At 36.6% G+C, this 7,414-nt stretch overlaps 1 pseudogene across 1 annotated transcript in view; it reads right to left on the bottom strand.

Moving 5' to 3' along the window:
• LOC309863673 (glyceraldehyde-3-phosphate dehydrogenase pseudogene) overlaps positions 1 to 2,742 on the bottom strand; it is a 30,685-nt pseudogene extending 27,943 nt beyond the window's left edge. Inside the window, exon 1 of the transcript XR_014316681.1 lies at positions 2,704 to 2,742. The product of XR_014316681.1 is annotated as a glyceraldehyde-3-phosphate dehydrogenase pseudogene (transcript). The remainder of the gene's footprint in view (positions 1 to 2,703) is intronic.
• Between the last annotated feature and the right edge of the window lie 4,672 nt (positions 2,743 to 7,414).

The following is a 7,414-nucleotide window of genomic DNA, read 5'->3' as shown; positions in this document are numbered from 1 at the left end:
GAGATAGAAACAATCATCAGAAATTATTATCAACAGTTATATGCCAGTAAGTTAAGCAACCTACATAAAATGGATGCATTCCTAGAAACCTATAAACTTCCAAAACGGAATCAGGAAGAAATTGACAACCTGAATAGACCAATATGTATTAACAAGATTGAGGCAGTGATCAAAAACCTTCCAACAAACAAGAGCCCAGGAACTGATGGATTCCCTGAGGAATTCTACCCAACTTTCAAAGAAGAAACAATACCTATTCTCCTGAAGCTGTTTCCAAAAATTAGAAACAGAAGGAAAACCTCCAGACTCTTTTTATGAAGCCAGAATTATCCTGATCCCCAAACCAGGCAAAGACCCCACCAAAAAGGAGAATTTCAGACCAGTATCCCTGATGAATATAGATGCCAAGATTCTCAACAAGATCCTAGCTAAGAGTGTCCAACAGTACGTTGAAGAGGTTATCCACCATGACCAGGTGGGACTTACCCAAGGGATGCATAGGTGGTTCAACAATTATTCATTTATTTATTTATTACTTTTCATATAATTTCCATGCCCCATTGGAGCCCAATGTAGGACTTGAACTCATGACCCTTAGATCAAAACCTGAGCTGAGATCAAGACTCAATGCTTAAGGGTGCCTGGGTGGCTCAGTCAGTTAAGCGTCTCCTTCAGGTCAGGTCCAAATCCCAGCGTCAAGTCTAGTGTCAAGCACCCTGCTCAGCAGGGGAGTCAGCTTCTCCCTCTCCCTCCCCTGCTTATGCTCACTCTCTCCCTCAAATAAATAAATATAATCCTTAAAAAAAAGAGCCAAATGCTTAACTGACTGAGCCATCCAGGCACCCCTGTGTTGATTTTTTTTTAACTGCTTACAGTATATTTTTATTTTTTATTTTTTTTAATTTTTTATTTTTAAAAGCATATATTTTTATCCCCAGGGATACAGGTCTGTGAATCCCCAGGTTTACACACTTCAAAGCACTGTGTTGATTTTTTAGCAAAAATAACTCTAAATCCCTGATTCCTTTTCTAGGAAATAACTAGAAATTTTCCAGCAAGAATGGACAAAATATTATTTGTTTTTACTGCTAAAGAACAATACATGTTAAGTAGTTAAAAGTTAAAAATGTAAATACCCATAGCCCTCTAAAAACATTTTAAGAAAACCATATGTGTGATACCCAAGAGCCTAAACATAACATAAATATTAAAGGTGGAACAAGAAAAGAAAGGAATGGAATTGCGGCAAGTTTTGCCACAGGCATACAGAAAAAGCATGTTTTAGAACTATTGACTATTTCTTTTAAATACACACTATCAAGTAGTAGTGACCCAAAATTTATAACCCATTACAACTTAGCTAGATGGGTCTTTATAATAAATACTTTCATATGTAAGTGATTAAGAATATTCCAACCAATTCTTTAACATTGGAATAAGAAATCTTACATTTTACTTATTCTATTTATATTTATTTCAGCTTATGTTTCATATGTTTCTTCAAATTCTAAAATTTGAAGGTGAACCTCACTATAATTTTCCAAACAAGCATCTTCAAATATGAGTTCTACAGCAAAGGATATGATTTTTTAAAAAGTGAATGGGACAAAGAGGACAAAGAGGTACAAATTTACAGTTATGTTCACAGAGATGAAGGTACAACATAGGGAATGTAGTCCATAATGTTGAAATAATGTTGTACAGTGACCACATTTATGGTGGTGAGCACTGAGTAATGTCTAGAATCGCTGAATCACTATGTTGTACACCTGAAGCTAATATAACACTGTATGTCAGCTATACTTCAGCAATTAAAAATCTATAAATAAATAAACACAGTGAAAACAAGCATCATCACCAGATTCCAGCCAAATACTGTTTGGCTGGAATGACCTAGGCCTGTTGCTTGCTGGCTATCTCCATGATAAAAAAGGGAGGTTGGGAAGTGTTCAAGGACCAAATGAAATTTTTTTTTCCTCCTAAAATCCAAATCATTAAAAGAGAAGGAAAAGAGAAAAAATATTCATGAATTTACAGTGGATCAATTCCAACATTCCCTTTGTTGTTGTTCTTGATCACAGTCACCTGTTTCAGATGTCAACAACAGCTACACCTAAAGGGCTAGGGCAAGGTTGGGAACAGGATGCATACTAGTCTCAAGAGTGAGAATGTTCTGTCTGTAGCTATTAATTCAACTTTTATATTATCCCAATATTCTATATTCTTTTAATTGTTTATATAAGGGGCACCTGGGTGGCTCATATAATTAAGCATCTGCCTTTAGTTCAGGTCATGATCCCGGGGTCCTGGAATCCAGTCTCGAATCAGGCTCCTTGCTCAGCGGGGAGCCTACTTCACCCTCTCCTTCTGCAGCTTCCCCTGCTTGGGCTTGTGTGCTCTCTCTGTCAAACAAATAAATAAAATCTTCAAAAAAAATGTAGAACTTCCCCCAAAACTAAACTACTAATAGCTTACTGTTGACTGAAAGCCTTACCAGTAACATATACAGCCAATTAACATATATTGTATGTTACATGTCTAATATATTCTCAAAATAAAGATAAATATTATTAAGAAAATTATAAGAAATAGAACATCTGTTTACAGTATTGTACTGTATTCATCAAAAAAGAATCCATGTATAAGTGAACAAGGGCAGTTTAAACAGTGTTCAAAGGTCAACTGTAAAAGGAAGAAAGAGACCTTTTGCTCCTTGAATCCACACTGCTCCACATTCAATTCCTAAAAATTGAGAAGAAAAACAGGATCAATTGTTTTAATATAAAACCTGCTCAATACTTTTAATAAAAAGCTGTTTTTAAAAATGGACTAAAAAGTTAAAGAGTTTTGATCAGGAAGGGATGCTGTACTTGTCAAATGCTTTTTCAGCATCTATTGAGAGTATCATATGGTTCTTGTTCTTTCTTTTATTCATCCAGATGGCCAACAGACACATGAAAAAGTGCTCCATATCACTCGGCATCAGGGAAATACAAATCAAAACCACAATGAGATATCACCTCACACCAGTCAGAATGGCTAAAATCAACAAGTCAGGAAATGACAGATGCTGGCGAGGATGCGGAGAAAGGGGAACCCTCCTACACTGTTGGTGGGAATGCAAGCTGGTGCAGCCACTCTGGAAAACAGCATGGAGGTTCCTCAAAATGTTGAAAACAGAACTGCCCTATGACCCAGCAATTGCACTATTGGGCATTTACCCTAAAGATACAAACGTAGTGATCCAAAGAGGCACGTGCACCCGGATGTTTATAGCAGCAATGTCGACAATAGCCAAACTATGGAAAGAACCTAGATGTCCATCAACAGATGAATGGATCAAGAAGATGTGGTATATATACACAATGGAATACTATGCAGCCATCAAAAGAAATGAAATCTTGCCATTTGCGACAACATGGATGGAACTAGAGCGTATCATGCTTAGCGAAATAAGTCAAGCAGAGAAAGACAACTATCATATGATCTCCCTGATATGAGGAAGTGGTGATGCAACATGGGGGCTTAAGTGGGTAGGAGAAGAATAAATGAAACAAGATGGGATTGGGAGGGAGACAAACCATAAGTGACTCTTGATCTCACAAAACAAACTGAGGGTTGCTGGGGGGAGGGGCTTTGGGAGAAGGGGGTGGGATTATGGACATTGGGGAGGGTATGTGCTTTGGTGAGTGCTGTGAAGTGTGTAAACCTGGTGATTCACAGACCTGTACCCCTGGGGATAAAAATATATGTTTATAAAAAATAAAAAATTATAAAATTAAAAAAAAGTTAAAGAAAGGCAAATATTAAAAATTCCTTTAAAATGAGTAATAGCTTATTTTAACTTGCTATTCATTTATACCACATCACCAACAAAATCACCATAGGCTTCTAAGAACATCCTTGTGAAATGGAAAGATCTTTATTTGCCTCACTAAGTTTCAGGAAAGATGGCCTAATTACAGCTTAATTCCATTCATAGTTTGATGTTATAAATGCAGTTGTGTGCTATTTTATACATATCTATATCCATTAAGTATAATCTCTCTCTGAACTAAACAACATCTAAAACACTACTCTGGCTGAAGAAATTGTGCTCTGAGAATAAAGTGGGTGTTAATAAGAATTGATCTAGGCAAGGAGATGCATATCAGTGGATAAATAACATACATGCTTTCATTATTTGGTAAATGTAATAGACGTATAGTTTTTTGCAAACAACGGAATTTTCAAAAGAAGCAAAAATCTTGGTTACTATCTTCATGTCACTGAGAGCACTCTGAAGGTTTCATACTAACCTATTTAACAATATTATGCAACAAATACAAAGAAACTCTTTAAATTCTCAAAACAAAGATTCTAGAAATATGACAGTGTTATCACACTTTTATCTTTAGCATTTATTTGACCAAACAAAACATCTTGTTCCTGGGAGCATGGACTTATTACAAGAGAAAGGAATCAGAAGTCTGAGAGACCCAGATTTAATTCCCCAGTTTAGCTGTCTTCTCAGGCAAGTTGCTCAACCTCTCTGTCTCCCTTTCCTCTTGTGCAACCTGAGTAAGATAACTGCTTGGGGAAGAGAGTTGCAAAGATTATACCTCTGAAGAGCCTACCTCATACACTAGCAATAGTAAACCCTAGTTGGGGCTCCAACAATTTCCGTCCTCTTTTCCCAAATGACCATTCAAAAACCCTCTGCATTTCGAACTGAATTTCTAGCTGCAAACCATTCAAAGTGAAAAACGTTATAGCTGATTCATGTTCTAAAATCTGAAATGGGTCTTTAAAAGCCCCTCATATCTAAATGATCTGAAGCAATATTATTTCAATAAGTTCCATAAAGTTCTCTTAAAATTTGTTATATTTTACAACCCAATTAGCTATGTCTTTAAATATATATAAAAGTGCTGGTTCAAAATCAAGATGCTGGTCAAACAGAAATGTAGCTGAACCCCTTAATTCAGGCATATAGTGTAACAAAACTGCCTGCAGTACAATAAAGTCAGCAAAGTAAACACTGGAAGGAGATAGTCGGCCTTGTTGTCTCTGTTAAACATGTCAAAGTGCTACATCTGAAAATATTTGAAAAATCTGTTTATTTTCCATCTGTTATATTTCTCAGAGGATGACTGAAAGTTCATGTGAAAGTTCACTGTAAGTTCAAATATGTCATATGAGGTCATTTGCAGGGTAAAGGTTCACTGGGAGTTTATTATTATTTTTTTAAAGACTGAAGGGGAAAAAGAATAAATAGACTAATTGAAGCTACTTTATACTGCATTATGATCACTGTGTTTTTAAGCATCATTAGTAGAAAGTATAAATTTTAAAAGGCCATGTGCGTGCTCAATGGCAGTAACAATAATTGTAAGGGAAGTGCCTAAGATAGTACCCTTGGGATTCTTCTTAGAGAAGAGGCTATAGATCAGTTTTTGTTGTTCTACATGTCATTTTAAGTACAATTTACATTGTATTGAATAATTTGTTTAAACCACATATATAAAAATAGTTCACAGGGGTTCCTGGGTAGCTCAGTCAGTTAACCATCTGCCTTTGGCTCAGGTCACGATCCTAGGGTCCTGGGATGGAGTTCCGCATCCAGCTCTCTGTACAATGGGAAGCCTGCTTCTCCATCTCCTTCTGCTTCTCCCTCTTTCTCTGCTGCTCCGACTTGTGCTTGCTCTCTTTCAAATAAATAAATAAATAAAATTAAAAACAGTACACAGAGACAGAAAAAAGAAACATCAAAATAATAAAGAAATATAGTCTTACTGTAACTGAATAGGTATGGTTTTTAATTTGTAATTGGTTAAGAATGCTGTTTGAGGTATACCATTTGCGGGCTGCTTATATCATAAGCAAGAAGCCAAGAAAAATATGTCATTTGGAACAAAATGACTAAGTCATTGAAAATAAATCTAAACCAAATGGACATTAGTCAATTTTATCTGAATTGCTGAAGCAAAAATTAAGATTTGCTTTTGGATAAAATCTTCGTATTTTAAAAATGCTTAGAAGAATATAATAATAATTACAATTATAATAATATAATTATAATAATAAAATTTTCACAGAAAGCAACAGTGAACATATGTATATATGTTCAAATATATACGAAATTTAGGACATAACTTCTGGGCTCACCAATTTAAAAAATTTTCTTTCTCTAACATACTGAAACATACTAGAGTTCAACAAAGTATTCCAAATATATTGAGTAAAGGTGTATTCCACTCTTTCCCGTCAAATGCATGTCCTCAGCTTCACAATATAACCTGCAGTCTGCACTTTGCTCCTTAAAATGAAAAGCATATTTGTTTCTCTCCAGCATGTGCATATTCTCTTCATGATGTATTGTCAACTGGTTTTAATGGGCCACAGCTTTTATTCACAGCATTAAAATATATACATGTTAGACATATATATGTATCTAATGAAATTAACTTTTTCAGCTGTTAAAGAAGGAAAGGTAGGGCATCTGGGTGGCTCAGTTGGTTAGCATGCCTTGGTCATGATCCCAGGGTTCGGGGATAGATCCCAGCATCCGGCTCCCTGCTCAGTGAGGAATTTGCCTCTCCCTCTACTCCTCCCTCCAACACTCGTGTCTGTGTGTGTGTGTGCGCACACGTGCGTGCACAGATACTCTCTTTCTCTCTCTCTCTCTCTCTCTCTCAAATAAATAAAATCTTAAAAAAAAAAAAAAAGAAAGAAAAGAAATTCTGAGTGGAGAGAGGAGAAAATGATTGAGAAATGACTATAGTGGGGGGGGGGGTAGGGCAGATCAGTGTCTTCCTTGACCATTATTTGACACTCTCTAATCACAGCTTTACATCTTAGAAGTTTTCTTCTTCCCAGTATCTCTGGCTTAGATGGGTAAGAATCTGAACACTCTCTCCACTCTTCTCAACTTTCATCTCACCTTCCTGAGATTCCCTGATTGTCCTGTGGCAGTTCTCTTCCCACTCCAAGCCACCTCATCCTTTCCCAAGACCTCAACTATCACCTCTCTCAGACTGTCAAGGAAAACTTTAAGTCTTTCCCTCACATACCCCCAAGCTGTTTTCAACTGCTGATATGTTCCATGCACACAAAAAACTAAATGAAATGCTACTTCTACCTATGTTACTACCATTATTACTATTATTACTAACACTAGCATCACTGCTACTGCTGCCTCACTGCTATTAATACTACCATTATTGGTATGCCTGGGTGGCTCAGTTGGTTGGACGACTGCCTTCAGCTCAGGTCATGATCCCGGAGTCCCAGGATCGAATCCCACATAGGGCTCCCAGCTCCATGGGGAGTCTGCTTCTCCCTCTGACCTTCTCCTCGCTCATGCTCTCTCTCACTGTCTCTCTCTCTCAAATAAATAAATAAAATCTTTAAAAAAAAATACTACCATTATTAC

This window comes from Mustela nivalis (genome assembly GCF_964662115.1).
Source record: "Mustela nivalis genome assembly, chromosome: 4".
NCBI lineage: Eukaryota > Metazoa > Chordata > Mammalia > Carnivora > Mustelidae > Mustela > Mustela nivalis.
This window is presented reverse-complemented; position numbering and strand designations above follow the sequence as displayed.